This window comes from Saccostrea cucullata, unplaced genomic scaffold, assembly GCF_032062105.1.
Source record: "Saccostrea cucullata isolate Sc308-1 unplaced genomic scaffold, CSIRO_AGI_Scuc_v1 ctg719, whole genome shotgun sequence".
Taxonomy (NCBI): Eukaryota; Metazoa; Mollusca; class Bivalvia; order Ostreida; family Ostreidae; genus Saccostrea; species Saccostrea cuccullata.
In genome coordinates, this window is record NW_026927445.1 from 21424 (window position 1) to 34306 (window position 12883).

Below are 12883 nucleotides of genomic sequence, written 5' to 3' on the forward strand. Positions count from 1 at the left end.
TTGGATTTTTGCCAAGGACGCTCAGCGCGCTCGTTTTTTCAACGATATTTGTTTACCTTCTCATATTATGCGATAGAGCTAAATTTATTTCATTTTCGGTAAGCAGCTCTCGACAAGGGTAAGATTTTTTTTTTTTAAATTTTGGTATTTTGTTTTTTATAAGCATTTTTAATGGTTAAATTAAATAGACTTTATGTTAACGGTTTCTACCGAATGATAGAAACAATAAAAATCATCTTTTTGCATGGTTTTCATGTCTGCAAAAGTCAAGTTGCAAAGATTATTGTATTAATTCAAAAAAGAATTAGTTTAGAAAAAATTCAAACATTTACCTTTGAATTTGAGAAAGTAAAAGTGGAATTATTCTGACAATTCGATATTTTTCCGAGTTATCATCAATCATGTATTAAAAAAAGTGAATTATTGTATTTTACGTAATTTACAAAAACTATTTTCAATAAATTTTTTCTCTAACACTTGCATTAATAGGAATGGAACTAAAGATTTTTGAAAGCGCCAACAATTAGCACCCTGTCTTGTTCTATTTCAAATTTCGTATTTGATATTTTACCATAGTTTTTATTGAATCAAACCATCTAATAACTGCAACTGCGTTTTTGTTTCTTGCTTCACTAGAAATCGACAGACATTCACCCGTTTCAACAAAAAAATTTTATTTTTCCTATTGGGTTTCATATTATCATAGTTTTCTTCTGAAGAAAGATGCTTCGATATATAAGAGAAATTTTGGTTGAAAAAAAATGCGATTTAGGAATAATCAACTCTGAACAAACTATCTTGTCAATTTCGATGACATAAATATTTTACAATCCAATGTTCTTAATTAAGAAAATGGCCAAACGCTAACTTAATGGGATTAAATAACAGAGTTCTGCAGTAAAAATAGAAAAATATTACAACTGTATTGCAAAAAGACTCGGACAATAAAATAAAAATTTCAAGGCATTTTGCCTTTTTTATGAATATTTATTTATAATTGATATTATCTAGCGATTCCCCCCTTGATCATAAACTACAACATAAATACAACCAGTAAAAAGTTTCAAATTTAAACCTACGTTCAGCACTTAGGACCTTTGGAATCATCAACCTCCATCGACATTAACGTTCTTAAGTTTTCACTTCTATTGTCTGTTGTTTAGCCTAGAACAATGACTACCATCTCTAACGTCTTAGGTTTGACACAGAAATCGGGAACAAAGAGCATGAGAAATAAAAACAACAGCAACTAGTCAATCTGTCTTGAAATTCATACTGCTTTTGAAACACTAAAAATGTGTAAGAATTTCACTATATCCTCATAATGCTAACATGTTGATTTTTTTACTTTTAATTATTAGAAAAAAATAACCCGTTAGTACAAAAATGTTTAGTAAACAATACCTTACTTTTCATATAGTTACTTCTGTTTTAATATTTTCAAATTATTTTCTGTACTTCGAAAAATGTATGCTTGACGATCTCCGTCAGTTATTTTATTTTAATATACGCTTTAAAACCAGTTTATGATTCTGGCTGAAAACATTTTTTTAAGCTACTGCCTTTCTGACAAACAATCTCATGATGCTTAAATGGTGTTTCTTGAATTGAATAAAAATCCACATACAAAATAAACCTGTGAATAGGATATAAAACAGAAACCCTGGAAAATCCAGAGCTGGAATCTTATGTAATTTTAAACAAAGCTGGTCCATGTCAGTGATCGTATCTTCCTGCTTGTAAACGTAAATCGAGATCTAAATTACGCTTAAATAAATCTATTTCAGTGTCATTTAGATCCTTTTCTGAAGAGATTTTCCAAAATTAATGGAAATATTATCCTAATAAATTCTGCTTGCTCATCCTCATACTCTTTTAAAGTTTTAGAGTTATGGGTTTAGATTTCTATTAGAAAATTTTATTCGTTCTCTGATTGTTAGTTGACAGTCGATTTTGAAGACCACAATTGGCCGTTCTCATATCTTATTTTTCCCAGTAACATGCTAAATGGCTCTCTTTTGAATTTATCAAAGTGTCTACACTCTACGAGGGTTTTCCCGTAAAATCGTGGACAAAGAGTTTTTCTCGAAAAGTAATGGGCGCACTAAGCTGAAAATTTCAGTAAATGTTTATTTATCATATTTTTAAAAGTGCATGTTAATTTTTTGATAAAATATAGGCAAAAATAAAGATTTTATTATGCCTGAATGTGCACGAGGTATTGTCCTACGGCGCACGGTCAAAAAAACCAAGGTTTTATTAAAGAATGCACAAGTTTGAATTCAAAAAAAAGTTTTAAATACATAAAATTTGGATTAAAATTATCCTAATTCAATTCCACAATCAATTTTGTAGTCTTTGTAAACATTTTAAGGCATTTGCTTAATTTTTGGCAGTTTCTCGAGAATTCGAAATGGGAAAGTGGTAAACACAACACACGAAAAATGGCGACGTTTTATGACGTTACGGCGCACCGGAGAACAGTTCAGTTTTATTTCGATGTTGTAATGACACCTTTAGAGAATTGAAATGACCATAGAAGAAAAAAGATTATAAAGATATCACCATCTATGTATACAAATGAAATAGGAGTTTTCTTAGCGAAGTTTTTTTTGATCGAGTCCCTGGGGAGTACAAAACATACGGACAAACTCCTAATGTAATAGCAAAAGACGCTGTCACAGTAGACCGCCGATATGAGATTTTCTATTAGTTGAAAGATGGTGAGAATATTGTCCGTAACTTACTAATAAATCTTTAGAAGATCGCATGAGGGTGCCAATTGGTTCTTCGACTGTTTATGGAGACTAAAGAATGTGTATCAATGAAATTCCTAAATTTAAGTCGGACTCATCCAACTTCATTTTCAGCAAAGATAAAACGTGACGCTGTTTACACTTTGACGTAATAATCCATGCGCCGTAAGGTGATACAATATATGGCATAAAATCTCATAATTTGTTTATTTATGCATATGTTCATCTGAAATTTGCTGTGTATATTACTAAAATATGTACTAAATAATAGTGAAAATTTCAGAACGCAGGGATGTTTATTTTTCACACTAGACAACTTGTCCACGATTTTACGGGACAACCCTCGTATATATGACGCTGCTTGGCTTGGTTACTTAAAATTAATAGAATTTTTTAAGTCTTCTTGCTTAGCCTAGGATTTTCAATAGTTTTATATTTTTGGGTTTAGATTCCTTTTTGTATAGTTCGCTTTTCCTCTGACTGCTTGTTCACAAACCAGTTCTGAGGACCGCCATTATTGTCCCCCGCTTTCGCGAAAGCGAGGGGACATTTAATCTCATTCGTCTGTCTGTCTGTCCGTCTGTCCGTCAGTCTGTCCGTCAAAAAAACTTTAACCTTGCCCATAACTTTTGATTTAGTGGAGCTATGACTTTCATATTTCACATGTGTATTCCTTGTGACAAGACCTTTCTTTGGGTACCATCAAATTTGACCTTTTGACCTTGACCTTGGAGTTTGACCCACTTTTACACAAAAATTCCAAACTTTTACTTTGGCCATAACTTTTGAATAGTAGGTACTAGGACTTTCATATTTCACATATGTATTGTTTGTGGCAAAACATTTCATTGGATAACAACAACCTTGACCTATTGACCTTGATTTTGGAGATTTACGTACTTATGAAAAAACTTTAACCTTGACCATAACTTTTGAATGGTGAGGACGAAGGCTTTCGTACTTCACATATGCAATCCTTGTGAGAAGACCTTTCATTGGATACCAATAACTTTTGCCCTTTGACCTTGACCTTGGAGTTTTAATTACATTTTAAAAACTTTAACCTTGGTTACAACTTTTAAACAGTAGATACTAGGACTTTTATATTTCACATATGTATTCCTTGTAGCAAGACATTTCATTGGATACCAACAGCCTTGACCTTTTGACCTTGACCTTGGAGATTTATGTACTTATGAAAAAACGTTAACCTTGACCATAACTTTTGAACGGTGAGGACTAGGGCTTTTGTACTTCACATATTTGATCCTTTTGAGAAGACCTTTCATTGAATACCAATAACGTTTACCCTTTGACCTTGACCTTGGAGTTTTAACTACTTTTTAAAAATACTTTAACTTTGGTCACAACTTTTGAACGGTAGATACTATGACTTTTTATATTTTACATATGTATTCTTTGTGGCAAGTCCTTTCATTGGATATCTACAACTTTGACCTTTTGACCTTGACCTTAAAGATTTATGTACCTATGAAAAAACTTTAACCTTGACCATAAATTTTGAACAGTAAGGGCTAGGGCTTTCGTTCTTCACATATGTAATCCTTGTGAGAAAACTTTTCATTGGATATCAACAACTTTGACCCTTTGATCTTGACCTTGGAGTTGACCTACTTTTAAAAAACTTTTTACTTTGGCCATAACTTTTTAACGGTCAGGATTAGGGTTTTCATCCTTCAAAAAAATCAACTTCAGTGTTACTTTCTAAATAAATGACATATGATAGGATGTTCGTATTACACACAATATGTCATAAAAATAACATCTCACCCACAAAGACACCGAAAGCGGGGGACCACAATTCTTTTTTATCCTGCATCATAAAGACTGGTTCTCATATTATTTAATTTTTCTCAGTAACATGCAGAATGGTTTTCTTTTGATTTCATCTTTGTTATGTGTTTAGCAAAGGACGTCGTTTGGTAGCTGAATATCGTTTGACTTCATCACGGTGTCTACATATAATATTTGACGCTCCTTCTTTTTGGTTATCTGGACATGATGAAAGAGTTGATTATATGATGTATGTTCTCATTACTACGTTAGGCTTTTGTACTTCTGGGATGTTCTCTTATCTTTCGTTCCTATGCTTTATGTCTTGAATTTTAGAAGACTGTTTCAAGCGATTTCATCTCTTATCTGGACACATCTGTTATCAAAATAACGTTTTCTTTCTTTTTTTTTAATTGCTGTGGTTATGTATTCCTTTTTCACATTTTTATAGGCATCTTCGACACGATTCTTAAATAAAACATATTCTTCTTAGTACTAGAATACTATGAATGGTTTTTATCAAACATGTGTTATGTTCCGGATTTTTATTTGGTTTCTCTCACAAAATTCCTCGTCAGCCTGTATGATAATTCTTTTCAATATCTCCTCTTAAAATTGCCGGGCTTATTAGTGTGTGCATTATTTTCATTCTTATGGCATATCAGTATATTCCAAAAGAGAGTTGATCAGATATGAAACATTCCTTAATGCTTCAATTCTTCCAGGTTTATTCCTACTAGTGGTGTACCTTATTTTAAGCATGCTGTAATTATCCCGGTGTGATTTTTTTTCAAGCACTTGAAATTTTAACTCTTTCGGAGAATGATTCATATCAACAATGAAATATATATTAAGATAACAAACATTATATTCGAGCTCAAAAATCCATTTAACAACACAAAATAGGAGCATAGCAAACACAGACCTCCAAAACATCAGGGGTGTGATGAGGTGCCATATCTTTAGGTGGCAGGGGATTGGTTTCTTTTTTAATGCTATACCTGTGCTGAGGGGTACACATATATATGCAAGCCATAAAAACATTTACATAGTAACAGTTTTCCAGGGGCTAATTAATTACACTACATATGCCCATGACTCACAAATTATGTCAACAAATAACGTTATCTGCCTTTCAGAGTGCACATGTACCAAAAATGCACACTGAAACTACCCAGATTTTTGTTTTTTTTTTCCGAGATTTTGGCCTAAGTCGCACCCATACAGCCCACCTCAAGGTCCGACCGAGCAGGACAAAACACCTAGTATTCTGTAAATCAATATATGCCCTAAAAAATTCACCAATTGATATGGGATTATTCACCTTCCCTCTGAGATATACATCTTCTTCTGAGGCCTACGGCTTTTCAACTGAATTTCCTCTGCAACTGACCTCGTGTATTAGTTTCGCATTTACATCTCTGTATATGCTAAGTGTCTTACATGTAGTAATACCTACATGTTGCATATAATTTTATTCAGCAAGCACTCTGCTTTACTGCAAATGTATCCCATAATTATTCTATTCATTTTTCTACATAAAATATCACATCAAACGGAATATCGTATTTTTTAAGAAATTTGACCGGGTCTTTAGTACGAAACTATCCCCTGCCACCTTAATCAAAATACACGTACGAACAATTCTCTGCTTATTTCAATGTTTTTATTGACTTTCTCAAGCCTTAAAATTTTATGTCAAATACAAAATGATACGCCATGGATGAGTATGATGAGTATGCAATAATTAAAGGAGGCTCATTCTGAAAATCACTTATTTCTAATTTATTTTTTTTTTAGTAAAGACCTCAACATTACCTATTTAGGGTCTTATTTTTCTTAACCAATAGCGCCCACAGTTAATGTCGAGTACGTTCTTTTTAATATAACATATATTTAATTCTTAATAGGAGATGCATCTATTTTTTATAGTATAAAACGAGTACTGAAAATCAAAATATGAAAATAAAAACGGGTAAAAGCAGAGTTGCACATCTTGATTAAATAACTGGTTTATTCAAAAAATATTTAAATAAGCATATGCGCATGCCGAGTTTGGGTTTTGAAAACACTTTCATATTTCGGAGCCGAATAAATACTAAAACATCCTATATTTCTCAGAAATGGTCTACTACCCGAATGATTTAACTAACAATTCGAAAACACTTAATCTTCAAAAATGTCAACCAAGCTTGTTTTCAAATGCATGAAGAAGTTCTAACAATTCAAAAACACATAAGTAAAAAGAAGGGAAATTCTTCTTTACCTAAGCTAGACACTAAATATATTATATTGTTGGTCTGACATGTAAGGAATTTTTCAATAGACAAACAGGAAACCTAATCTGGGGACTATAATAGCTAGTTATAGAAATATTTGACATAAGCCTTTTTTGTGAATTTAATTAAAAAAAAAAGATTTAAAATGTCTTTTTCTCTTTGACTTTCCATATTAATAATATTGTAAGTTAAGTTCAGAAAAAAAATGCTTTATTTACAGGAAACTGTTTAATCGTTTAAAAAAAATCAATTGTAAATAATGCTAGATTTTGCCATTCATAATTTTATATATATATTTGTATGTGTCACACTTAAATAAACTTTTGGAAATTTTCATGAGACTTTTTTATTTTGAGATCTCAATGTTGTAAAATAAACATCGGCAAATAACGTTATCCGATACCATAGCTGATATAAAAATAAATATCTTTTGATCTAGAACTTGTCAAAATCTGACAAAACGCTAGTCTTTTGTTAAGTTTTAAACTTCCTTCTAGATCAAATCAGCCAGGGACCTCTAATGATTTCCTGTTTTCTGTTACTTATATCCTTATTTTGTAAAATTATATGGTGAAATAAAATACAACTATAATTCCTCTTCTCATGTTTCCTTATAGAAAAAAGATCTAGGTTCACTTTATGCATAATATGGCCCTGTACTTATATCAATTAAATAACTATCACCTTCTTTCCCACTTCATATATCAAAATGAAGTAAAAACTTGATGCTTTAATTTCCTATAATAAAATTTCTTTTTGAGAATCGAGATATTGGAAAGTAGGCATTGAGAAATTGCAATGTTCTTGAAATTTGTTGAGAACATGCGTATTTGACTACCTTCAGCAAAGAATTAAAATATGAGCACAACCCACGATCCAAAAAATAAAACATGTTTTTGATTTCGAGAAACAGATCTTTCACTATGTATTAGCTTATTTTGGATCAGAGGTTGTGCTCCATATGAAATATTGAAAAAAAAATACTTCATATTTAGGCCATTTTTAAAGGAATTTACAGGATATGAGGAAATGACGCATTTTATGACGTCATGATGCATTGACTAGAGGGAAAATTACGTCATGATTAATAGATACGTACGTGGTCACCAAGAGTCCATGTGAAAAAACTGATCTGAAATTCTCAAGGCCAAATTTTTCCCAAAGCGGATCTTGGCAACTCTTTGATCGTTAAATGTTAATAATTCCCTAGAAATCGTTGTGAATGGACTATTGCCCATGCATTAGTTAAATGATCTTGTCCTTGTTTCGGAAGAATCCGGATAATTTCCCAAAAGTGCCCGTTACACTTATGTCATTTCCGACCAGATCATTTCTTTCCAAGATCATTTCTTTCCAAGATCAATTCCCTCTAGAGGTCAGGTCATTTCACAATTAAAATTACAATGTAATCATTTAATTATTAAAATGTATTCATTTAATTTTTAAAAATCTCTGCTATATGCTAGAGTACATGTATATGTATTACTGCGATTTTAATTTGAATAAATATTGAAATTTGTGTGGACTTTGTGGTGGGTTTATTAATTTTATTTATTAATTCATGTTTAAAGATCCATCAAATTATTATTTTTAAACAGTTTGGAAGAATTCAATGTCTTTTTATAGTTTTATTATCTAAATGTTTTTTATGCTTTACATTATCGACCGTAAGAATTAGAATAGTATTCTGTATATCAGAATTTGTTCTCTCATCTTTATTTGCCTTTTGTTGCTTTCATCAAGAATATTAATGTAGCAAAATGTGTTTGTGAAATACTGATGCCCCCGTATGGCAGCTTATGTCAAAGTTTCTCCAATGCAAATCTAACTCTTAGGCTAAGACCAATCGGTCAAAGGGTAAAAACTTGTGATACTCAGAGGAAGACTTTGATGTAAAAAAAAATATACAATTGTAATAAAAAAAATCTCTAGCACATAGTGTTTAAAAGTTAAGTTTAAAAGTACACCTGTGAAAAATGAAAGGCGTAATACTTACTGTTCACAACTTTTGACCAAGGTTAAAGTTTTTTTTAAAAGTGGGTTTAACTCTTAGGTCAAGTTCAAAAGGTTAAAATTATTCAAATATACATTTTCACAATAAATACACCTGTGAAGTATGAAAGCTCTAGCAAAAACTGTTCAAAAGTTATACCAAAGGTTAAATTTTGGTTATTTTTCCTGCAAAATTTGGTCAAACTCTCTTAAAGTCAAGGTCAAGACGTCCAGTTTGATGGTACTAGAAGAAAGGTATTGTCACAAAGAATATACCTATGACAAACGAAAACATTTATCCCACCCACTCAAACGTAATGCCCGGGTTTTTTTTTTTTTTTTTTTTTTTTTTTTTTTTTTTTTTTTTTTTTTTTTTTTTTTTTTTTTTTTTTGCTTTTGCGAACAAACGAGCGAGCAGACATACATTTCTTTTGATATCATTTTATGAAATTATATCAACATCATTTTGGTTTAAATGGACTTAAATGTTAAAATGATTATAACCGTTTATAGCATATATGTCTGTATTTAAGGAGTTGAATTTCTTTTTCAAAACTCTATGATGAACTTTGTAGGCGAGTAATAAAAAGTTGGTATTTTCTGGACGGCGACGTGTAGTTTTCTCAAACGTTTCCGATGAATACCATTGATAAAAAGTCGGAAATGTTATATTATATGCGAAATACTTCAAATATCCTTTAAATGTAGTACACTTTATTCCCGATTACTTGCAAAACATTTTATAGATTATCCAAATTGTGCTTGTGGAAAATTGAAACAACAACACACTCTTCATTCGAAAGTTTTGTTGACAATCGTGTAAGAAAAAAGCATTGACACAGAAGTACAAATAACTGTAAACATTTCCTTATTTTAAAAGCCCAAGTGGATATTTTTCTTTTAAGTCGAACATTTTTAAACATGCACTTTATTTTGTCATCTAAAAAGATTTTTAACCTGAAACTTGTCGGTTTTACTTTTCATGGTTATATTATTGAATTATAAAAATTGAAATTTATTTTATGAATTTTTCAAAACATATCAGTTGATGCAAAAATCAATTATTTAGTCTTTTAACAAAAATTCTGAAGTGCCATTTTAATCCATTATCTTCTAGATTTTACTTTTGTATAGAATAATATTTTAATGGACTAATCCCTGTGAGTAAGTCAAATGAGCTAATCCTCGCTCTGAAAGCTAGTTCCCAGATATCCTTATTATTATTTTTTTTTCAACTTTTATATCGGTATAAGAAAGCAGTTAAAAAGTTTACAATGAAGAAGATAACAAAATAGTTCAATTGTATAAAATCTAAGATCCAATCTGGAAAAAAAGAATTTCTATGGTCAAATCTTTGATTTCATAGTAAAAACATTACTATAAGAATAAACCATATATAGTTATCTAAAGTATACTTATTAACTACATGTAATCAAGTTAACTATAGTATACTTTTTAGATAAAAGCCTGAAAACCTTTCAATCATAAAACTTGCAAAATTATAATTTTAATCGAAAATCATGATATCCTCGCTAAATTCAAATCTAAATTCATTTATAAATAATGCTGTTTTTATAATTCAATATTATATGTGTGCTATGTGTTACAGTCAATTGAAAGGTGCGATGAGGTTTTATTTGTGCCTTTAAAGGTCTCTTTGCCACCATAATGGTGTTGTAAAATATCGATTATAACGTTATCCGATCCACATCTGATTTGAAAATAGTTACGTAACTATTGGTGTGGAACATTTCAAAGAATGACAGAACAATAGTTTTTTGTTAAAATTTAAACTATCTTCTAAAATTGCTAGGGAATTCTATTCATTTTGCGTCTCTAAGCGTTCGAGACCTTTTTTTCCGAGCTTCTTTGTTTTTTCCTTGATAAGGGATGTATAAAAAGGAAATCGTATAAAACTATTAAGGCGGAACAGGACCTTTAACTGAAAAAATTCCTGTCAATGAATTTTTTTTGTATTTTTTATATTACTAATTTAATATGTACTTAACATTATAAAACGGTCCTGTCATGGGATTTCTTGACTTATTTAAAAGATATCGCCCCACAAATACCGCCCTGTTTAGAGTTTGTATGGAGTTTAGATACTTATGTTTACGGGCCCATAATGGAGTCCATAATGCGAATTTTTACGCACAAACGATAGATATGCTAGATAACACTATATACTCAAATATTTCATAATATTCATTGTGTTTAAATTATCTGAAAGCAATTGTTTTAATTTTGTATAGTATTTGGGTGGGATAATTTCTGCATTTTTCAAGGCAACTTCAATGACAAAAACCTCATTTGGAAAAAATTCTGTGAATAAATATTTACTGCATAAATATCACAGGGTGAAGCTTACCTCAATATCGCACATGACATCATTGAATTAGACGTAAGCATGATAAAAACGCTTCACGTTTGTATTTTCTAAGTGCGGGAAATCAATTGTGACGTCACACGATAATATAAACATTCAAAATTATCTAAGACGTCGTGCACAGAATTGAGGCTGATTTTGTAACGTCAAAATATACTTTTCTGACGTTATTGCATGCGTCGTTTAAGCGTAAAAACGTCAAAACTTAAAGGCGTAACAAATGAGACTAGACATCCAATTCTTGCTCACGTTTTCCTAAAAATGTCTTACTTTTTAGTGTTCCTTTAAATACAAAATTTTAATTATTTGCACATTTTAAAAATAAGATTTTATTTGTTACAAGTTTTCCCAGTAAATAGAGAATACAGCTAATATTGGTGCTATACACCCGGTTAAATACCATCAGCGCATATTTGTGTCCTAGTAACAAAACCGACTAGACATCAAGATCGCTCTATTAATCTGTCCTACTACTTGCTTAATTTTTCTAAAGGAACATTTCACTACTTTTTTTATTTGCACATTTCATTTAGCAACTTAGTTTACGAAAAGAACCTGTTATATATTAAAAAAATCTTTACCAAACATTTTATCTTTTCTCGTTACTTGACAAGAACATGGCAAATTACGGAACCCTTTCAATTTTACGAACAGTAGAAATCGGCCAGTAAATTGGAAAATTATTAATGAATATTGTGTGACATTATCACCAGACTTTATAGAAGCATCGTACAAATTGGCAGAAAAATCCATGTAGCCAAAACGATAAAATGACCAAAAATACCAACGCCCGTCGTTTACAGTGTTACAAGTTACGCAATTTCAAACCCCAATACTATGCGCGACGTCTTAATAGAGAGAATCTCTGCTACTAAACACGAAAAAATATTAATTTTAAAAAATCTGCTTCAGAAATTTATCACGATACATTGACTGTGACCTGTTTCTTATGAAATAATACTGATCATGACGGGGGTGTGTACTTGATCTCTCTGCATTGAGAATTCGAAAACTACGTCTATGACGTCACTGACGTCAGACTGCAGGGTAAAGAGAAACAAATGTGTGGATTGGGCGACTTCACAATATCTAAATGGCAAGATCTTTAAAAATTTTATTAATACTGAGTAATAATTTCTAAAATTAAATGTTTAGAAAACAATTTTAGAATTTAGAATAAAATTACACAAGAACTGTTGATTTTAACAAAGTTTAACATGTATATCATCATCGGTTATGACGTGATCTGTCTTTTTAGTCATGTGACATGTGTCCTGTCTCCCCTTAATATCTATGAAACAATGTTTGTTTGCATTCTACGGCTTCATTTTTTTTTCTGTTAAATGTTCCTCATAAAATTGTAGGTGCTAAGTATCGCCCCAGTTCATTGTTTAATAACCTTTCGATTGTTTTGCTCTGGGTGGGTTTCATTTTTTCAGCTTTGCTGTATCACCTCTTTTACACGTAAAGACTCAATTCTAGTGTTAATATTTAGTAGTTGTTATCATCTATGTCCTAAACTTAAAATAAGAGATCTATATAAACGTAAAGAAAGAGAGAGAGGGGATAAATACTTCACAGAAACACATTTTCTTCTGTTAAAAATAAAAGTATACAGTATATGTATATACATATATCATTGAGGGAGTCAGCAAGATTTCTATTTCCTAAAAATG

At 31.0% G+C, this 12883-nt stretch overlaps 1 pseudogene; it reads left to right on the forward strand.

Annotated features, from left to right (window-relative positions):
* The window catches only part of LOC134274514 (beta-1,4-N-acetylgalactosaminyltransferase bre-4-like), a 38587-nt pseudogene continuing 25704 nt past the window's right edge, over window positions 1-12883 (forward strand).